Genomic DNA, 23706 nt, shown 5'->3' on the forward strand with positions numbered 1-23706 from the left:
TCTGTATCAGACAATATGATTTTTGGGGAAGAAAATATTTAACTCTGCATGGTGAACATTGGGACCTGGTGGATGTAGGAAATCTGGCTGAAAATGAATTTGGGGAAGACTAAGCTCCTGGTGTTAGGGCCTCAGCATTCCGTTTGGTCAGAGCTGTGGTGGCAGTATCTTGCGCCCCCGTACTTGTACCTGTTGCATCTGTTAAAAATCTTGGAGTTCTCTTTAATAAGGCACTCACTTTCGATACACCTGTTGATAGATTACAAGTACATGTTTTTTATATTTAACATTTTGAAAAAAATCTTTCCTTTTATTACGGTGGGCCATAGAACAGTACTCACTGCATTCATTTCCATTCGACTACTGTAATGCCCGTTACTTGAATATCAATAAAACCTCTCTTAATCACCTACAGATGATTGCTGCCCATTTGATACTGAACATTCCCAAGCATCAGTCAGTGAGGAAGCAGGAGAAATTTAAAGTTTTATGCATGGTCCATCTAGCCCTGCACCAGCAGGAATCTCTTGCCTTCAGGCTAGCTTTTCAATGGTACTCTAAGGCAGCTGTGATACTCTTCCTTAAAAAAAAAATCATTCTTACAAGGGCTCAGAAAGTGAGGTGGGGTGGCTGAACCTTTTCTGTTGCGGTTGTCGAGTTGTGGAATACTCTCCCTATCCACATTGCTAGTCTTACTGCCCATATGGCCTTCCGTAAGATGCTGAAAACTTAGCTGTAATCCCCCTCCTTTAATTGCTCCTCTCATGGTGGTTTCTGATGGCAGCGCCTTGATGTCTTAGGGACATAGAGTGCTTTATAAATTTTTATTAAGAGGAAGTAGAATGAGCTAGGAAACACAACAAATAGTTTAAAAGAAGAGACAGCGTAGAGGCAACCAGAAGAAATGAGAGAACCAGAAAATGTTAAAACATTTAAGTATGGTGAAGATTTGATTTGAGAAAAGCTATATTTGAAACATGTATGGTGACAAGAATGAGCATCCTCAAAAGAAGAGGCTCAGCTTGAGAAGAAATGGTACCAGGAAAAGAGATGACTAATTCTGAGGAGTGTCTAGCAATCCATTTGAAATGAGGCGGCTGCATCTGAGAAATAGCAGTCAAAAAGGGTTGGAAGGGTAAGTCTGAAATAGCGGGTCAGTAGAAGGGGGAACAGAGATAGTGAGGGACAGACGCTGGAAAAAGAAATAAAGAGACCACCTGACATCACTAGGAGTAGTGATAAAGAAACTGTACCAATCTCTTTGGAAATGTGGGAGGAGGGAGTGAATTTGACACCGGGAAGATCGGGGAAAGAGCCTTGACAATTGTGATACCTGACCCACTGTCGATAAATGTTGATCATTCAGATGTGGCCCTCGGCACTTGTACATATGTGGTAGAGGAAATGTTGCTACATTATTTGCCCTTCAACAAATGCTACTGCCTGACTTCCAGTTTGTATCGAGTATTCATGACTTGTTTGATTGTATGTTCAAACCTTAAAACATAAATAACAACTTTTTTTTCTTTAAACTGTGCCAGTCTCTGTCCAGGACACTGAACACACTGCCAGCCACAAAGTACGAAATATAAAACCCCTATTTTATGCTCACTCAAATCATAGAACATCCAGAGTAACATGAATACACTTATGCTTTATTCGTAATAAAATGAAAAAGAGCAGGACTGAAGAAGGTTTTGACATTGCTAAATGTGTTTGAAGAGTGGGACCATGAAACATCTGCAGCCCATGCACTACTTAAAAACTATGGCAGAGAAGAGAGTACTGAAGAGTAGTTTCCAATTGCCATCATGTTGAGATACAAGAAACAGGTCAACTGATGTCCAAAGTAGCATCAGGAAGAAAGATATTGTTGCTTTGGTTTTAGAAGTTAAAATGAAAAACGTTTTGATAAGATAAATGTACCATTCAAGCACTACATATTTTTAGTTTTTAAGCTTTAAGTTTAAATGACATATCATATTTCCTAACAATAACAAAAGTATAATTGTGTGTACAAACATAAGAAAAAACAATGACAATCTTCTACACATATAGTTGACACATTTTGCCTTTCTTACCTTCTGAATTTCTGTGGTTTATCCTTTTTGTAAGCATGAAGTAAATAGCAAAACAGTGACTTAAATTGCATTCAATACTATGTGTTTTTCATGATACTTGTTAGAGATAAACATTTCATAACAGGTAGGCAAAATATAAGAACATAGTTTGAGAGTTTTAAAGACCATGCACCTCAAAATTAAACATCGCAGCATAAAAGTTATATATTTAATAGACTACAAAGTGGCGGGCGATATGGGTGGGTATATGACCGTTGTGGGGAGAGGACATGAGAGAATCAATATTAGTAGGCTAGGCATACAGGTGGTTCTCTACAGCATTTTCACTCTTATGTTCAGTCAATTTTAGCCCTTCCATGATAACCTTCATCTTTATCAAACAACACAACTTGCAATATGTCTACTCTCTTTTCAGTGTTTCGTACAAGGGGTAGGAGACTATCAGGAACACATCAACGCACAAAGAAAAAAAAAACTGTTTACACAGAAGCAATCCCAACAACGATGTATTGAGTGAAAAAAACTAACTGGAGATGAGATCCAAAAACACCAACAAACTCTCAACATATTTTCTTTCTTAAAATGTATATCTACGTGATATTTTTTCAATTGTATATCTACTGAACTGCGAGGGAGGAGGAGCCACATCAGAGGCAGCGAGCAGCGAGCAGTCACCGGACCGGAGGCAGAGACTGGAGGCCGTCGAGAGTTTGCGCCCGGAGGAACGAAATCGGAAACTGGGGGTCGAGCAGAGGCAGGTCGGTGTGGTTCTCCCTGCTCCCGTGCCGGCTCCCCCCGCCCCGATCCCCTGAAACCGCGCCACCCGCCTCCCAGCCTGCTGCTCGCTATCCCGGGTTTATACCTGATTACCGTATACATACTGCCTACCAATCGAAGTAGGGAAATAATTTGTGGAACCTTGAACAATGTTCTAATCAACAAAATATTGGAGGATCCCCTAGCTGATTTTATGATTACGGGGGACTTTAACCTCAACCTTATGTCCCCCCACATAAGAGATGATACAACGCAATCGCAAAATCACCAATGGCTAATTCCAGAGCAGGATATAGGGAAAGAAAATTACTCCAATAAGAACAGAATGGGGATAACATTTGTAAAGGACATTGAAGCTATGGGACTTCGAATTATTAATGGCAGAATAAAAACGGATGTGCCTCTAGCATATAGTTACTTTGGGTATAACGCACACTCCAGGATTGATTACACCATGTCCTCATTATTTATGTTTCACAACATTACCTTGTACCAATTAAAGAAAGTAAACAAAAGTGACCACGCACAGCAAATAATTGTAATGAACATTGGAACAAATACAAACAAGGTTTATCAGACTGTCCAAGGGCATGTTGGTACAACTAACTATAAAAAACTGTTTTGGAATGTTGTAAACAAAGATGAAACGAATAAACAGGTGGAAAGGCTCTTGGAAGCATGTTTCAAAGACACTGCACTAGATTCAGTGATAGAGCAATGGGAAAACTTCGCTGGGACGTTGATCAGTAAGCAATGTCAAACACAAGAAAATAATAATAAGCGAATGGGGAAAGAACCAAACAGGGATAAGGAACACCATTTAAACTTGCCATATACAATAATGAAACTGAAGAAAGATCGAAACAGGACTATCAGGTTAATGAAGAAATCAGGGGTAAAAGCAGAAAGCCTGGGAAACTTGAAGCTATTAAATCAATATTTGAAGAAGCTAATATGGGGTGAAAAAAATAAAGCAAAACAGGCAACTTGGGCAAAAGTATTGCATGCCAGTAAGCAGAAGAATCCAAGAGATATCTGGAAATTATCAATTGTCTTGCCAGATCTAACAAGCAAGTAGTTTCATCACCGTTAACAGAGCAGGATTGGGAGATTTTCCTGAGGAAACATCTAAATCAGGACAATATACAGTCAATTTTACCGGAAATGCTACATGGGTGCAAAAATGACAACGATATGGAATCTTCCGCTCAGGAGAATGATCTGGATACGCAAATACCCATAGTTAAAGAAGAGATAATCAAACCTATAAAGAAAAAACAGAAGAACGGTGCTCCCGGACCAAATGGGATACGTTTGCACTCTTGAAAGAAAACCCAGAACTATGGGCGACCATCCTAGAAAAACTATACGTAGAAGTCATCATAACAGGAACTGTACCAAAGTCTTGGCGAGGATCCCTAATAACTCCAATTTTTAAAAAAAGGAAACTGGGCACTTGCAGAAAATTATAGGTTGATCACTTTGCAAGACACGGAAGCCAAGTTGTTTGCAAGAATTTTGCTGACCAAACTATCGGAATGGGTGACGGAAACCAAGAAATTGCCCCTTAATGAAACAGGCTTCATACAAGGCCTAGGAACAACAACAAACACACTGGTTCTCGCCATACTTATGGATGAGTCAATCAGACTGAAGCAACCACTGTATCTATGTTTTATAGATTTTAAATCCGCATTTGATTGCGTTAATAGGAACTTACTTTGGAAAAAACTTGAGAAAATGAAAATTCCAGCTCCCCTTCTGAAACTGATTCGCCTCTTGTATACAGACACATGGGTGGGGTGAGGATGGGGGATGGCAGAACATTATCTAAGGAGATTCCAGCAAACAAAGGCCTAAAACAAGGCTGCGTTCTAGCCACCCTCCTCTTTAATCTGTTTCTTGCCGACCTAACTGCAATACTGGATGAGGAAAATGCGCACCCCACGAAACTAGCTAATAAGCGTCTCACGAACCTATTGTATGCGGACAACGTCATACTTTTGAGCCACACTAAAGTGGGACTACAGCGTCTAATTAGGCGGACCCACATGTACTCGAAGGATAACGGGATGGTCATAAATGAGACAAAAACTAAGATCATGGTGGTTACCAAAAACAACAAAATAAGATACAAGAGAAAATGGTTCATGGACAAGACCGAGCTAGAACAAGTAGAGGTATATAAATACCTGGGTGTGTTAATTGATGCGAAGGGCAACTTCCAACTACAAAAAAGGGACATCCAAAGAAAAGCAAATGCCTTTACTGCAGCATTTAGAATTGTGCAGAAGTCACTTTCCAGCCTAACCTACGGCCCTCTTCTGAGTATTATTGGTGCAAAACTCCTACCTACTATCCCATACGGTAGTGAAGTTGTAATGGGTAAGGATACTGAAACTCTGAACAAAATCATAACCAGAGCATATCGGACCCTATTTCATCTCCCAGCGAACGCATCCCCTGCCCAAGTAAGGTTGGAATTCGGACTTACCAATCAAAAATATGCAAGGCAAGGCCACTTTTTAAAAGTATGGAATCAAATAAAAATGACCACCAAAACGAAATATCGCATCTGTTATGGAGAGAACTAAATAACAATACCAACTCTACTGCAGGGCTCTATCTTAGAGACGCAATGAAGGATTTTGCGGTCATGTCGATATGGGAAAATAATATAACCAAGACATCGTTTAAGAAAATAATTAATAAAACTACAAACCATCTATCTATTCTAAACGACAAAGCTACCCTTACTAAGAGAAAACACGCTTGGGCGACAATAAACGGTTATAAAAAGAAGGAAATTCAACAATATCTGGTAACACCTTGGACGGAAAAAAAAAAACAATCAGGTGTTCCTTAAATCCCGATTTGGAATAATGCCAGGCCTGTGTCACCTTCCACCGTGGGAGAGATCGGTAACCCAAACGCAATGTAGACTGTGCAATAGTGGTGAGGAGGATATTCTTCATCTTCTATGTACCTGCCCTGAACTCTTGCAGGAGAGAAAAGCATTTCTTAAGTTTTTTTTCAAGGCACGAGGCATAAGGACATGCAGGCAGGCCCTGATTAAGTGCCTGCACTCGAATGATATCATTTTAAATGCTACCTTTGTAAAGTTCCTAAATATAGTTAAAAGAAACTAGGATTTGTACCTAGTGTAAATATTTAACTGGCTACAAAGCTGATGAAATGTCATTTTAAGTGGTTTTATATATGAATATAGCTTTTACTGTTTTTCCTTTTGATGTGTAATATTGTAAGATTTTAAATAATCAACATAATAAACTACTTTGTACTTTGTACTTGTACAATTGTATATCTACGTGATATTTTTTTTCATCTCTAAGGAAGTAAGGAGAGGAAGAGCTTCCAAAGAAAAAAATGACACTCCTGAATACAAAGGAAAACTGACACTTTATTGCTGGCGAACTATTTTTCAGTAACAAACAAATTATGATAAATCAAAGTAAGTAACCTCAAAAATCTAAAACTCAGTGGCTTCCAAACGCGAAATCTCTGAGCTTCATTGGATTTCTCAATAATGTTAATTCCACACATTAAGAAAGTGGCTAAAAGAGATTGCCTTTTCCTCCACAGCATGAAAGAAGTGAGAGACAGCATACACAAAAATCCAATGAAAACAGAGCTTCATGCCCTAGGGAACTCTCATCTGGAATTTGATCACAATCTTTGCAGGGGTTCTCAATCATACCTTCGACCATTAAAAGCTATACTTAATTCCGTGGTCAAGCTAGTTAAATATTTTGGACATTTGACCACTTTTTTCCCCATTTTATTTGAAGTACACTGGCTGTATCTATGAGTGGGATATTCTTCAAACGTTGTTGCATCGTTTACAGTGCTTTAAGTACCAATAATCTCTTTCTGCTCCATTTCTTACGGGGGTGGGGGGGTGGGAAAGGGGGGTTGGAGGACAAACAAATCTTCACTTCCCAACAAACATCCTTTGCCAGACAGATCCTTCTCTGGAGTTTCAATAGCATGAAGATCACTACCAAAATGTCAAACCTCAATCGACCATCCTCCCAGCATGCCTTTTGCTAGACTAAACGTATCTACAGCAATCCCAGACAACCCGGACTCTCCTTTCTCACTCTTTTCCTTCACTTTTGATCCGCTCTTATCCTAACTCCCTCAGATCTCATTATCCTACTCAGAATCTCATCCAGTATCACAGCACAGCATACAAATGTATGTATGTATTCATTTGGAATGTTCATATAGCGCACAAATACCTGTGGGTGTTTAGACACTGCACCTTAAAGCTAGCGACAACACGTGCTATAATAAGCAACATTAGAATAAAACAATACTTTTGTAGGAATTCGATAATTGATTTTTAGCTATTGCAAGATTGAGATATGAAGTAGATGGGTGTACATGAATTAGCGGAGATGAAACCCATCAGAGATGTGAAACTGACACATTTCAGTTGTTCATGAAATTAGTATGTACGTAGGATGGGATTACGACAGAGAGAGGAAGAGGAAGGAAAAAAACATACTGGAATCACTTCCCAGTATACAACATGCAGCAAAAAAGGCATGCTTCCGCTGCCTAAGTCCACAGAGATGTGGCTGGCATCAGAAAACAATAACCCAATTTAAGGTGCCGATATAACTTTTAGACAGATATGAAACTCAGGGCAAAATGGTTTATCAAGGTGTTTTATATTTTGTTTAATTCCCTCCAGGTAGGTGTTCAACCATGTCAAATGAGCATTCTGGCAACCTCTCTGTATGCTGGAGATCTGCTATTCAACTGTGCCAAAATGCATTAGGAGTCAACAGGAATAATTTACTCAGGATAACATTTACTCAAAACACAATAACACAGGCGTGGCTAAGATGGCGGCTCGGTAGGACGTGTTCCGCGGTGGCTCCCTACACCTGATCCCCCGACAGGGATTTTCGCGGACCATCGCCCCCACCGAGCCAGCCACCACCGGCGGACAAGGTCCGCAACCGCCACAGCACAGCAGGAGCCGGTTGAGACGCCCGGTGAAGGCGGGAGGCGCCGCGGAGCGGAGACGGACCGCTGCCGCCTCATGGCGCGAAGATAGTGCCGGGGCCCGAGTGCACGGCGGCCCAGGGAGGACTCCAGCAGCGCTCCTGACCCCGGAGCAGAGGGGTCGGGGACAACTGAGGCGAGTGCGGAGGCCGGGGGGGGTGAGCCCCGGCGGCGGCAAGCGAGGAGCCAGGCGGACCCGAGGCAGACTGCAGTGTGCCGGGCCCGCCGGGCTCATCAAATACCTGAGGCCCCGGCTTGGGCCTAGTCACGGAGGGCGCGGCTTGCCTCTTTGCCGGCCCGAGCGACTACCACGCACCGAGGTGAGGAGCCCCGGGGAAAATAGCGACGGCCTGCACGGGAGCTGGCGCGGAGCCGTGTGGGTGCACCCCCCCCCCCTCCCCCACACGCATGAACTACCATAGCCTGGGTGGTGGGCTGAAAGCATCAGAAGGCGGTGGGGCCCTGGCGCTCTGGACATAGAGGACCGCAGTGCACTGTAGGCGACCAGGGGACCCCTGGGGCACGGCCAAGAGCCCCCCCCCCCCCCCCCCCCACAGGCGCCCAGCAAAGAACGCCCCACGAGAGAGGCCCTCTCGGGGCCACGCAGAAGGTCATAGCCCGTAACAACGCCCGACAACTCACGAGAGTTCTACAGGAAGGGGCGACTGGGGGACAGGGGCCCCTCGGAAAAGGAGAAAGTGTGTGGGCCACGGGCTGGGCCCTTCGGGACCAGAACCTCAGCCGGCAGTGGTACTACAGGCTTGGCTTGAGGCGCGGAGGCCCCTGCTGACAGGGAAGTGAGGCACGGAGACTCCGTCGGGGACACGCGAGAAGACAGGCCGGGCCACAGCGGGGCCTCAAGGAAGACCTCGAGGAGGCTGTGCGTCGCAGAGGCAGAGGCCCTGGGAGGTGGAGGCCCGGGAGGCCCAGCAGACACCTGGGAGTTGCCACGTGCGCCATAGCCAGCGCTACACATAGGAGGGGGTGGCATCGCGCGGGCCTATGGCCGGGGCACGGAGGATACAGAGGCGACCAGGGAGCAGACCGGAGGCGATAAGTGAGCACGGGCTGCCCCTCCGTTCACCGGCCCGGGCAAGCCGGAGAAGTCTGCGGTCCTGCGGGGGACTGCGGCCCCCAGCAGGGACCGGGAACAATATGGCGTCCAACAACCGCAAAGGGAACCGCAACATCTCTGACATGCTGGTCAAGGGTTCCTCTAAAGGCGACAAAACACCGGACAAGGGGAAGGACCACACAGAAGGCGAGGCCCCTGCGACCAAGGCTTTCATGGAGGCCCTCTTCACCTCCCTTAAGGAGGACATCCAGACCTTCCGGCAGGAAATGACCGGGGAATACAAAGAACTCAGGCGCGATGTCGACGATCTGGGGGAGAGAGTGGCCGTCAACGAGCTATCGGGCCAAGCCAGGAGTGAAGAAATAGAATTCCTCCGGCAGGAGATTGTCCGACTCCACGACCAGCAGACAGACCTTTAGTCCCGCACGGAGGACTTGGAGAACCGCTCCAGACTGAATAACATCCGAGTCCAGAACGTGCCATCCAAGGCGGAGTGCGACGACGTGGCAAGATACCAACAAGCAGTCTTCCAGATGGTGTTGGGCGAAGATGATAACTTTGTGATCCGCATCGACAGGGCCCACCGGGTGGGCTTGGCCCGGCGGACCCAGGGCCCTCCCCCCGATATCTTGGCCTTCCTGCCGGATTATCCCCTCAAGGAGCGCATACTAAAGGCGGCGCGTCTCAAGCAGCCCCTTCGTTTCCAGGACCACAATGTGGAACTTTTCCAGGACCTGTCGGCGATCACCCTGCAGAAGCGGAGGTCATTTAGGGCTGCCACAACATTCCTACGCAAGGAGGGGGTGGCCTACACCTGGGGGCACCCTTTCCGTCTCATTTTTAAGTGGAACGGGGCCCTGCACCAACTGCGCTCCCTACGAGACACCTGCGCAGTACTAGACATCCCATATGAGGAACCGCAACGGGACGATGTGGATGAGAGGCGGTCTCCAGGGACTGCATCAGGCTCCCCTCGGACGACGGGGGATGGCTGGCAGAAAGTGCGACGAGGCAAGCAGCAGAAAAAGTCCTTTAAGCCTAATCCCGACACAGTAGCCCAGGAACAGGCAGCAGCGATCCCAGTGGTATCCAAAGATGCTGGTGCCGACTCGTGAGATGACTGCAGCGACGGTCGACATCAGCTAAGTTTGACTCCTGATCGGGGGAGTCGGGGTGCCAAGAGCCGCCACAGCCACACACCCTTACTTTGACTCATTTACCACAGGCCTAGACTTTCAAATGATTGGCCTGGGACTATGTTCACCAGTTGGGGTGAGGAGGGGGGAGGGGGGCGAATGTTGGGGGGGAGTTGGGGTCAGGCCGGGAGTGGGGGGGAACTCGGTGAGTTCAATACGAACTATGGCCAGGCGTCCTGGGGGGATGTGGCTCGGGGCCCACACTGGGGCACGCGGTACGTTCATACACTCATGACAGTTGACAGCATTTGTATCCTCTCCCTTAATGTGAAAGGACTCAACAACCCTATCAAAAGGAGGGCAGTTCTTTCGTTCCTCGAACGATCTGGGGCGGAACTTTGTATATTACAGGAGACACACCTCTTAGCGAAAGACTGGCACCGCATGAAAGCAAGAGCCTTCCCCCATCAATTTTACTCCACAACTACAGAGAAAAAAGCAGGAGTGGCTATTCTGGTAGCCAAGCATTTTAGAGGACGGGTGGGGGGCAAGATAGCCGAGATTAGAGGCAGACTCCTAGCACACACGGTCCATATAGGCACATCTTCCTTCACATTGGGCTCTATCTACGCACCCAACACTAAACAGGAGGCCTTCTTGAAGGGGGCGCTATCCGAAGCGCTGTCGGGGGACATGAGGCTTGTTCTGGTGGGGGGGGGACATGAGGCTTGTTCTGGTGGGAGGGGACATAAACTTGGTCATGGACAACGAAGTGGATAGGTCCAGGAAGAGGTTTGGGGACACAGGGGCACTCTCGGAGTCGGAGGCAGTGGCTGAGAGACAGGGGGCTGGTTGACGTCTGGCGGGAAATGTACCATACCACCCTGGGATACACTTTTTACTCGCATGTGCACCACACCTATGCTAGGATAGACCACTTTCTGGGCTCCACAGATATGATCCCCATGATTCAATACATCGACATTACACCTGCGGCGCTTTCAGACCACGAAGCGGTGGTCCTCCAACTGACAGTCCCGCGCACACCTCCACACAGGGGCAAGTGGCGACTCCGGGAAAGCCTGCTCTCCCGCGAGGGGGTGGTACAATGACTGTCCCAAAGCATCGCCAGCTACCTGGACCTGAACGACAACGGCGACGTAGCCCAGGTGACACTGTGGGGGGCACTCAAGGCGGTCGTTAGGGGCGACATCATTGCGATTGCGGCGGCGGACAATAGGGAGCGTATGGACCGGAGGTGGGACCTAGAGACGCAGGTGTTGGAGCTAGAGCGGATTCACTGCCGGACAGGCGCCCCCCGGATTTGGCGCAAACTGAAAGCTGCCAGGGCACAACAGGCGGATCTAGACCTGGACAGGGCTGAATATGCGGCGCTCCGCCTCCGCCACACGTACTATGTAGGGGGAGACAGGACTGGTCGCCTACTGGCTAGTAAGCTTAAGGCTAAGACTGTTCGCTCCCAAATCCCCGTTATACGCGGAGACAGAAGAGAGGAAGTTCGAGAAGACGACCGCATAGCGGAGGCGTTTCGAGCCTTCTACGCACAGCTTTATGCTGCTGACCCGGACCTGGGGGAGGAGGAGGGGAGGGCCTACCTGGAGACCGTGGATGTCACCGTTCTCAATGACACGAACACCAAGGCGTTAGATGCCCCTATCCGCCTGGAGAAAGTCATATCGGCCATTGCCCGCCTGAAACCCCTGAAGGCCCCGGCCCGGATGGCTTCTCCGCAGGCTTTTACAAGACCTTTTGCCCTCTCCTGGCGCCGGTCCTCAGGAAACTTTTCAACTCGTTTGGGGGCCCGGGCTCGATCCCAAAGGAGATGTTCGAGGCAGAAGTCATAGTCCTCTCGAAGCCGGGCAAGGACCTCTCGCGATGTGCGGCATATCGGCCGATATCGCTCTTCAATCTCGACCTCAAGCTCTTCACGGGCATCCTGGCCTCCAGTCTGGGCCCCTGCCTGCCAGGCATCATCGAACCAGACCAGGCAGGCTTCGTCCCCTCCCGGCAGTGCGCAGACAACACTAAACGCATCATGCATGTCATAGACCAGGCTAATTACAACGCTTCTGATGCAGCACTGCTATCGGTCGACGCCGAGAAGGCGTTCGACAGGGTGGATTGGAGTTTCTTGGATCACACACTGACAAAATTCGGGGTGGGCCCCCGTTTCCGCTCCTGGGTGGCAGGTTGTTATTCGTCACCAAGGGCGACGATCAAAGTCAATGGGGTGAGCTCTAAACCATTCGACATCCAACGGGGCACGCGGCAGGGCTGCCCGCTCTCGCCACTCCTGTTCGTTCTCTACATTGAGCCCTTTACCCAGCGAATTCGGGACAATCGCTCCATCACGGGGATCAAGTTTGGGGGGGGGTGGATCAAACGCTGAGCCTGTACGCGGACGACATTCTTGTGGCAGTGGATAGTCCGAGGGTCTCTTTACTGGCCTTCTTGGCGGAAATGGAGGCGTTTGGAGCGGTGTCGGGCTTCAAAATGAACGTACAAAAGTCTGTGGTCCTCCCGCTGGGTAGCAACACCCGGCCGGCTAACAGAGAGTCACTGCGCATAGGGGGTCTTGAGGTGAGCACCAAAATACAGTACCTGGGGATAGACTTGACGCCGGCGACTGCCCAGACGGTCGACCTTAACTACACTAAGCTCCTGTCACGTGCCCAGGGCGACATTGCGAGGTGGAAACAACAGCCGCTCTCGTGGCTAGGACGAGTGGCCGCCATCAAAATGTCCCTTCTGCCCAAGATCCTGTACCTATTTCAGAGCATTCCGGTCACTCCCCCATTGGGGATGCTGGAGAAATTGCAGGACGTCCTGAACCAATATGTGTGGGCTAACAGGAGGTCCAAGATGAGGCGCGACTTGGTCACGAGGGTAATGGCAGAGGGGGGCCTGGGCGTCCCAGACTTGCGGCGCTATTTCCAGGCAGCACAGCTCAGATACCTTCTGGAGTGGTCTAGGCCGACTTCAGAAAAGCACTGGCTATTTCAGGACAGGGCCATGGCGGGCCTGCCCCTATGGAAGGTCCCCTTTTTGGCACGGCCGGATAGACCAACGTACCTCAAGAAATCCCCTATTACCAAAACTCTCCTACAAGTGTGGGACGCAACCACGGTCCCGAGGGGCCTGACAACTTTCCCCTCCCCTATGACACCCCTGTTAGATAATCCGGCGTTTCCCCCTGGCAGGTCTCCAGGCTCGTTCCCCCAATGGCGACAATCTGAGTGCCGCTCTGTGGGCCACCTGTTTGACACAGAGGGCTTTCTGACATGGGACGTAGTGACAGCGGACTACACACTTGACAAACCGCTCCGCTACCAGTACTTCCAACTTAGGCACTGGCTGACCCACGCAGACGTGGCGCCCCTGGCCAGTCGCCCGCTCACCCCATATGAGAGGTGGATTATGACCAAAACATCGGACTCACGGTCCATCACGGAACTTTACCTAATGCTGTGTCCGCCCCCCCACGGAGAGATCTGCCGGACATAAGAGGTGGGAGAAGGAGTTGGGGCGTGCCCTCTCTGACAAGGAATGGCAGGACATATATTATCGGGCTCACCACACGGCCAGAAACACGGCTAGCAAGGAGGCAGCGGTGAAGATTGCCTATTATTGGCACTTGACCCCGGAACGACTGCACCACGAGAACCCGAGCAAAGACCCCAACTGCTGGAGAGGGTGTGGACAAACCGGAACCATGATACACATTTTATGGGAGTGTACCGCGGTGCGGGAATTTTGGGAGGCTGTGCTTAAGGACATAGACACCCACTTTGACACCGACATTCCTCGCTTCCCTGCTTATGCGATACTGGGGCTCCCCAACAGATTGATGTTCCCTCTCAAATCCATAAGGGGTAAACAGATGGGGTTGGCGATGGGGGCGGCGACCCAACACATCCTGTCACTTTGGGGGACTACAAGGAAACCCACTCACACGGGGTGGCTACATAGATTTTGGTATATCATGGGGATGGAGAGGATACAGGCCTCACTCACACAGACATCGGAATCGTTTAGAGAGGTATGGCAGCCACTCATCTCCCTACTCTCCCAAGAATTCACGGAACTCACATGCCCGAAATATCTCAGGGTTCTGAAACTGGCGGAGGGATTCCGCGACGAGAAGATCAAAGGAGGCCGCAAGGGTTAGCCTGCACCCAGTATGGACACCTCTAGGCGCTACAAGGAACGCACCGAGAGGGGAGGGTGGGGGGGGGAGGGTTGGTAGGGGACGGGAGTTGAGCACGGTTGGGGTAGGTTGGGCTGGGTGGGTTCCGGGGGGGGTTGGTGGAAAAAGAGTTCCGGAGGACAGAGCGAGGTTGGTCTACCACCATACGAGCATGCATGGACTCTGGCAACCAGTCGTTTAACAGGGGGATGGTTCAAATGTACGTTGCCTCTGGGGTGGGTGCTGCAGCTTTGTTCTTTTCGTTTACTGTATGTATGGTATTGCTTTGTGGAACTCAATAAAATACATTTGATCAACAAAAAAAAAAACACAATAACACAATCATCAGTCACAAGATGAAGATTGTTTGATAGCAAAACTAGATCTACATCAGCATCATACCCATGACAAAATCCCAAAGATGGGTAGGCGCAGAATACCAGACCAAATTCACAAGGCTATTTGTGCATAACAGTTTAGCTTATAAGCAAAAATTGCCTGTTTTGAGAGTAAAATAACTTACCAATTCGCAAACAATAGTTGTAAAGTTGTGAAACGATTTATTCGCTGAAAAGATTTTCTTCTGAGGTGCCCTCTGCGTGCATTTATTAATGAATCCAGCACTGGCATTAGTGTGGGCTAATTAGTCTGAAATGTTTGGTACCAAACATCTGGCAATTCGGTGAAGGCATCATGGAGCTGTGGAACTCGTAGTGACAAGCTCCCTGCCCATGTACTCCGTATGGCTTCACTGTGCACTTATGTCTAAGAATGGATTCAGACACTACAGGGGCATATCTTGTCATGCAGTTATGCCCGCACATAAAATATAGTGCATCCTGCCTCAGGGATGTAAGACCTGCAGTAGGGGTGACTTACCAGTGCCTCTTGTCGTGCCGGTAGGCCTGGCACACAGGGATGTGTGCCAGGTAGACTCTTCACTTTCATCTGCACCAAAACACGCAGGCCGTAGTGGTAGTGTGCTTGTGTTTGGTGAGGGGTCTTCTTTTGGTGCCATAATACATGCTGCAGCCCCGAGAGACCCTATCTGGTTACAATGCCCTTGGTACCACTGGTACCTTTTACTAGGCACTTAGATGCGTGCCAATTGTGGATACAAAGGTACATTTTAGGGAAAGAACACAGGCACTGGGAACCTGGTTAGCAGAAACCCAGTGCACATTCAGTCAAAGTTGCACCAGAGTCAGGCAAAAAGTGTGTGTGGGGGGGTACTGCAACATAAACCTACTTTCATACTCCACCAGCCTTCCACTTTGAGGCAGAGAGAGGAGCATGATGGTGAAGGAACAATCAGGGAGTGAGGAGGATGTAGTAAAGGGGTCAAACACATAGTTCTGTTAAAGGAGTTCTGTCTTCAGAACAATAGCAGGTTTGTGGCTAGAGAAAATGCTTGCAAACTATTATACATATTGTTTTCTTATTCTCCCTAAGAGGCAGACCAGCTAGAATAGGGATTTGAAGAAAACCTCGGTTTTAAAGCACTACACAGGTGCTCTAGAACTCTGTGTATGCAGAGGTGGAAGTAGGCAAGATCTGTGGGGAACGACATGCCCATACCTTTTAATTTAACACAAGAAGTTCCCCTACTTTTTTTTTGTTTTAAAGAGAACCATTCAGGAAACGTTTATTCCGACAGATGAGATGCTTACCCTGAAAGGGGCAGGGAGGGAGTTGCCTGTGCTGTGGATGCACAGACAGCAAAGGGAGAAACAAGTCTCCTTGCCAGGATGTCTGCTCCCGTAAAGTATTATAAGCATGTGCAATTGGTCATCAATGAAGTAAAGGCTGCTTGGAAGTCAACAACTGCTTTAACCCCGTGTGCGCGGCCGCGATTCTGCGCCTGTGCGGCCGTTTTGAAGAGTGGGCGGGTTCATGACGTCCCCCAGCCGTCATCAGCACAAGAGCACTGTGATGCATGACAGACGGGGGCCGTCATCAGCACGCAAGTGGTTAATGTTTGAGTCACCTGAAGATGCAGGATGGCAAAGATTTATTCATTTTTGGAGGTAATGTAAAAGTGTTGGCAGCTGAGTTCTGGGGTGCCTGCTTTTAATGGACACTTATAAAAACAAACATTTGCAATGCAATCAGTCTCACCTTTGGGACCTTATATGTATTTAGCGGATGTATGACGGTATGACGCGTACCGTCACAACGCGTGCTTTAACAACGCGTCCCTTACAACGCAAGTCGTTACCACGACTTGAGTTGGGGGCGCGGATTGAGAATAGTATAATTTACTAATCTAACACCAGTCCCCGTGGACACTAGGGAAGGTGTTGGAATAGTAAATATACTATTCTTGATCCTCTAGCGCAAGTTGTTACGGCTTGCGTTGTAACGGACGCGTTGTTAAAGCCTTGCGGAGTAAAATCCGCGTGGTAAAGGATGTTTCCCCTATTTAGCTATGCAGCACATTAGCCTGGGTGCTGAAACATGTAACATGGAGAGACAGTAAGCACCAAACTGCGCGACACACCAGGTATGGGAACACATGGTGAGAAATATTGCCTTTAACTGGAAAAGGTATAGTCCAAAGCTCTGTTTTTAATATAACATCAGGGCCTTCAAGGGTCATATCACTGAAAATACAAGAATTGAAAAAAATATTATTGTCTACGGGTGTTCGTGGAAGACAATTTCTATGGACTGGAATCTAGAGAATGCTAAAGGGATACTGATATTTTACTGACCTCTGCTGGTTGTTTTCTATCAAGAAAGAAGTCCCAAGCGGAAGCAGACAAGTCCTAGGGCTGATCTCCAGAGCCCACAAAGTACATACACATAGAAGTATATACTAAAGTATATACAAGAGGTCTTGAATGCTCGACCTAAAAAACATGAGCACTAGGTACTGTCTGATTGGCGATTACAAAAAATCTATATTTGAAAAGCATTTTCTCTTAAACCAAAACCTTTTTGCAGCACACTATTTTATACTGTGTGTAATGTAAATTTAAAATAATGACTTGCATATGCACAGTGCTTTCTGCCAAAGACTGGGACCACCTAGCATCAAGAATACAGACGTAATTATTCCCCATTGTAGCAACAGGATACATTCTGTGGCTCTCTGGTCATCCTTCGACATCTGCAGTGATCTTATTAAAAATACAGATTTCATAACGTAAAATAGCGCATTCCTCTCGATTAGTTTAACTTGCGTTTATTTTTCACTTAAAGAGTGTGCATTTTTCTACGGGCAATTACCCAAAAATTAAATACCAGCAAAATAGTCAGGGCCTTTTTTTTTTAAGCTCAAAGCTCAACCTTTTACCTTGCCCCACACTCACAGACCGTGCTCTCATAACACTTGGTATCACAGTTCCCATACTTTTTAGGACGAGCCTTTGCGAGTCATGCTGTATTGAGGTATGGTATAGAGGCTCCGCGAATTTCACATCAATCTTTTCAATTGGCTCCGGTTACTGTTCTTTCGAAATCCTTGGTTTTCATTCATGAATAGGCTTAGTCGTCCCTCCTTGGTACCGCATGTCTGCATTTGTAACCTCCCATAACAACTGGACTTTTTACTTGTGTTGTTACAAGGTGAGCTTTATCTAGTTGGTGAGAATTATTTTCCTTAATGATCTTCGCTATTCCACCGACCACCTGGCAGCACGTGACCACCTTTTGTATTGTTGTTGGTCATGTATTTTTTAATTTCCATTGCAACCAGCTTTAACTATAGCTGCCACGCTTATTTAATTTAAGGCGCAGTCTGCTTTCACTTTAGCAGCCAAGCTACAAAAGCTTTATTTATTTTCACACTTTGTGTAAAAGCACCCCATATGCGCTTTCACTTTAATGTTGACCCCGCCCTTTTCTTTGGATGCTGCTCATGGTAACCTGAATACGGCGGCAGTGTCTAAAAGTGGTCTCTTATTTGCTAGAGTTTGAGCCATTAGAAATGACAATGGCTTTTATATACGTGTTGCTTTGAAAAACACATAAATAAAAGGCATTATTATTTACAATGCCAATAGCCTAAAATCTCGGAATTGCCAGACTTAGTGCATTGAAAATTCTTGTTTTTATATACTTTGACAACTGGGTGTAGATATGAAAATAGACTGTTTTTCTGGAAACATAAGTGAGAGAATTATCACTAGGCAGTGTGAAAGTCCTCCGGAAATCTATCTTTATCCTGTGAATAAGTTTCACGGCTCTCTTGTGGGCCGGCTGCAGCGTACACACCATCTTGCTGAGCACGTGGTTTAAAGATGAAGCCTCAAACCGAAGAGTCGGGTTTGATGCACAGTGTTCTGTAGGGCAGCAAGAGAAATGGACTTTAACCTATTAGAAGAGTTTTCTCTAGACACATTTACATAGTCACGAGTCACGACCAAATTCTTATTAGTGTGCTAGATGCTTATGCAAATCCTTGGTGTGTCTGAAGGCAGGGCACTGTACGCGACTACTTTGTTTTAGGCAAACAAGTGTAATATTTATCAGACCACACACCTCCTTAGGAGAGAGCAGGAAAGGGCAGGAGGAAGCGGGGAAACAAAGACACCGCGCTCAGGTCTCCTCAGAATCCATCCGGATAAAACAGGCTGAAGGTCACAAGAAGGGTCCGTGTGTCTGTCACGTCATTGACATACGAATCAGGCTCGCAGCTGCTTTTTACATGTTTTTTGACAGTGTTGCATTGTGCAAGGCTTTTGCGTTTTGAGCCGAAGCACCAACAGAAACCGTGGACATTGTTAAAAACAGGCCCTTGTGAACCAATACAAAATATGCATCTAGGTTGGGTTTTTGTAAAGCACTACCTGTTAGCAAACAGGAGAATCCCAGCGTTTTGGCACGAGGATGCAGACGAGGAGAGCCAAAAGAATAAGTTACCAAGTCACCAGGACCAGTTTTTTGTGCTTGGCTATCTTTTAACGATAACAATATATTGCAGATTGGGGGTTGTAGTCTTTGTTCATGGGAAATAGTACCATTCGTTTAACACACCAGGAAATAAGGATTTATTAAAAAAGAAAAAAAAAGCCATGGGCTGGAATCTGTTGTTTCTGAAGGCATGGAAGCATCTGGCGTCCCTACTGAAGAGCTGCTCGGCCACTGGTGTTCAGAAGAAGCAGGCGCGCAACACCCTTAGGGCTGAAAGGGATGCATCCGCCACCCATACCTCATCACCCTGCATCCATGGGACACTTCACTCACCTGTCCAACTCGCTACTCACTGCAAACTCACTCAATCAAGCCCATCACTAACCATACTTTAATTCGTCCCACTCTGCACCTGCATCCGCACCCAAATTTATATGGTCACCTCACTCACCCTGCAGTCATTCCTCTCACCCTACTCTCACACTGTCGCATCGCTCACCGTGCACTCACATGGGGACTCCTGTCACCCACACTGTGCAGAGGGTTAATGTGCTTGCCACAAAGAACATGCACCGTGCATATCACAGAACTGAGTGCGAGTGAACTACGGGTAGCCCTATAAAAAAATGAAATGCTTGTCAGAAAGGGGCTATAGAGAGATGAGGTGCATTGCTGGTGAGTGGTAGTGAGGGAATTCATGGAAAAGGAGGAAATGGTGGAGGGGCACCAAAAAAGACTGTTACACCGTGCATGACCAGTGTTAGGGCCAGGCCACTGGCGGGGAGTCTTAGCACCACCACCAAGAAGTTTGGGTGTAGTTGCGCCCCTGGGAACAGGTCAATGGTTATACGAATGCTCGGTCCAGTGAAGACTTCTGCAGGCTTGATTTAGCCGCCTTGCATGTGATGGACTGGAAAGTGTTGCGAGCTTTCTCCTACAACAATTAATAAAGATCCCTTTAAATTTAATTTAACCATGCAGTGGCATGGATTTCTGTTATACTTCTGCTAAAACAATAAACAGATACATAGGCAAAAACATAACCCAAACTCTGAGCAAATGAGCTTTGTGACGAAGAGGGGCAAGTGAGACACCTTACTCCTACAGAGCGACCTAAAAAGAAGTTGCCCCCACACTGGTCACGAAGAAGGCACCCTGATCCATAAGGACAATAGCGGGCCCAAAACATGTTCAAGTTGACCAATCATGATCTCACACCAGGTGCTGTGGACCACCAACATCCACACAAGTACTAATCTTACTTTTAGCATTACCCCTTTCCTGCATAATAAAAATGAAACACAGGAATGGAGACAAGTTTAAATTCACTTCCCTATTACACAACACCACTTGTCTTTCACGACTGTCGGAAACCAGATGGTCTCCCTCTGAGTGGAGGACCGCACATCGCCTAGAGAACCGGAAATTCAGGCGATTAAGACCCATGGATGACGCGATTCACCTAACAAACGGGGTGGAGATCCAACATATAAGGAACCAAACACTAGTGTGAATGAGGGTCTTTTTTAGAAGGTCTCTTTTTTAGAAGGAAACCTTTAAGACCCTGGAATAAATACACATGATTCTTTCTCTTTGATTGATAATGATAACTGCATGGAAGCCGAATGAATCTCTGCTTCTTCCTCCCTCTACATGCAAGTTAAAAACATATCCCAGACAAAATAGTAAACAGAGGACAAAATAACTAAACTCGTTCACTTCAAAGCCACTAGCAAAACACTAGTTTTGAATACAAAAAAATCCTCTTATTCAATTATACCTTTCAAAAAATATAAAATAACGTGATACATGTCTCTGTCCGTTATAATATTTCGCCTGCAAAAGGTAATTTGTTGGTCTTGGAGGTGGATTTTGATATAAAATAAAGAAATGGCAATGGTAACGTTATGCTCGTAAACTCAATGTCAATAGAGACATACAAACTGTGTCCTTAGGTTCATGGACTGGAGTAATAAGGGCACTGTTTCTGCAGTCCTCCCTGCTACTTATTGGCACCTTTTTATTACTACATGTTCTCACCATTTGTCTGACTGTCGTCTTAAAAAGGTGCGCATTAAAAAAAATATATATTCAACTTGTGCCTTTTTCGTCAGATCTATTGTCGGACCAGTTCAGTGTGATTAAGTGATAGCATGGTTTTAAAAACAGAGACAAAGCTCTCAAAAGGTCTAATCTCTTAAGGAACATTCTTACCTTGTCCAGGATTTTTGACCGATAGGACTTTGGATGCTGGTGGTTGTCGGACCAAACATAATGAAAAAAAGTGAAACGTAAAGTACCAGGGTACTGCATGTTCTTGGCCAAAAGTCTAGGCTCTATAAAGGTGCCTCTGATGACTGGAAGTCAATTGGCAACCCTACCGATTACTCTTCACAATAATAACTAGTTATATTTTGACATCGTGGAGCAGTGGCACAAGGTAAAACCCACAGCAGAAGCGATATATTTCAAGACATGGACTATGCCTGTACTTCCCAGTAGATTTTTATTTTTACGCAAGCTGGGGGGGGGGGGGGGCGGGGGTTCTACATTGTTTTTCTGACAGAGAAGTCCTAGACTCCAACAAATTAGGGGTACCCCAAAGAATACTATCACCCCTTATCGAAAGTGGCTACATCTCTTGACACACTATAGGGAGACTGCCAGTGGGTGGCAGCTGTTAATTGACGCCAGGTAATTGCTCTTTTCACCTGTATTCCTAGGTGAGAAGGCAACTGGCCCATCAGTGCCTACCACATTGCGTCCCCTTGGTGGAAGGCATGTATTGTAGCAGGATGGATTGTGGTCAGGAGCTGCTGGCAAGATACATAGGCTTCTTGGCAACGCCAGCACTTGGTTATTCTTGGCGTATCAGGTGGCTGCATGCTAGCAGAACTCACACAGCACTCCAATATGGGCCAGAACTTGTGATCATCGCAACCTCCACAGTTGGTACAGACGCAGTCTGAGATGCATGCAAAGCTTCTAGGGATCCCGATGCCAACAGGACACTTAAGCACGGGCAAACTTGGGTTCTGCAGGGCAGACGTCGCAGTTCTCCAGTCTTGCAAATTCTTAGTGGCCACAGCAGCATGTGGACAAATGAACCTGGTATGATGGCCTGAAATCAAAAAAGGTCGTCTTACAGCTTGAAGCAACAGTATGTTTTTTATAAGTACTATAGAGTATGTTCTTTCGGAGAGGGAAGATATGCTGTTGTGTCTCTTATCAGTCTATATCAGTCCAGGCGTCCAGAGCGCTTCCAAATCAAAAGGTGATCTCTGAATAAGAGGAATCAGTTTAAATTCAGACACAGCTCGTCTGAAGGCCACCTAACAATGATCATGTACAAGTACAGCCTCCTCCTTTAGGTGTTGCACTGCTCGATGGCAACCAGGCATCAAATGAACATAATTAGTCTGGTTTTCTTGGTGACAGAAGACGTATCTTATAGATTCAAAACAGAAAGCCCTCTGTCCAATCAGGGACTTTTGCTGGGTTCTTGCCTCCCCAGCAGACCACAACACAAGTTGCAGGGATGGGCAGGCATTTCATCTCTTTAGTGCAGATGTGCAAAAAAGGCCAATTCCTTGGCTACAGTATTTGGTAAAGTGATGGTCCCCAGAGGCCACAGGCTAATCTTCTGGAACCGACTTCATCCAGGAAAGGTGAACACAAACAAACCTTCCTGCTTTACCCATAGTTATGTGGATCAAAACCACACACAAACACTTCGACCGTATGATGGTATCTGACGTGAGGGGCATAAGAAGAGCGGCAGAGGGAGGGCAAGAGCTTTGACTGCTACAAATACTTACGGAGAATCCTACAACTTTATGGGCTACATGGCTATTGGGGGACCCCAAACTGAGAGCACCCCCTTCTCACTCTCCACACACAAGGGATCCCCACTTCTCTTGTCCTCAAGGAGAAAACACACAAACAAATTATGAAAGCTCAGTCATGACTACACAGATTTTTTTACCCAGGGAGGAACGGTTGGCAGTCTCCAACTGGCTTGCAGGAAAAAGGCCTGCACCCCACACACAACAATCAGCTGCCGCAAACCATGAGTTCTACCTGCACCCCACACCCAACGATCAGCTGCCACAAACCATGAGCCCTACCTGCACCCCACATCCAACAATCAGCTGCCATAAACCACGAGCCCTACCTGCACCCCAAACCCAACGATCAGTTGCCACAAACCACAAGCTCTACCTGCACCCCACACCCAATGATCAGTTGCCACAAACCATGAGCCCTACCTGCACCCCACACCCAACGATCAGTTGCCACAAACCATGAGCCCTACCTGCACCCCACACCTAACGATCAGTTGCCACAAACCATGAGCCCTACCTGCACCCCACACCTAACGATCAGTTGCCACAAACCATGAGCCCTACCTGCACCCCAAACCCAACGATCAGTTGCCACAAACCACAAGCTCTACCTGCACCCCACACCCAATGATCAGTTGCCACAAACCATAAGCACTACCTGCACCCCACACCTTACGATAAGCTGCCACAA

At 47.1% G+C, this 23706-nt stretch overlaps 1 protein-coding gene across 2 annotated transcripts in view; it reads right to left on the reverse strand.

Moving 5' to 3' along the window:
• The window catches only part of SFT2D1 (SFT2 domain containing 1), a 222664-nt gene that overhangs the window by 102208 nt on the left and 96750 nt on the right, over positions 1-23706 (reverse strand). The window lies entirely within an intron of this gene.

This window comes from Lissotriton vulgaris, chromosome 6, assembly GCF_964263255.1.
Source record: "Lissotriton vulgaris chromosome 6, aLisVul1.2, whole genome shotgun sequence".
Taxonomy (NCBI): domain Eukaryota; kingdom Metazoa; phylum Chordata; class Amphibia; order Caudata; family Salamandridae; genus Lissotriton; species Lissotriton vulgaris.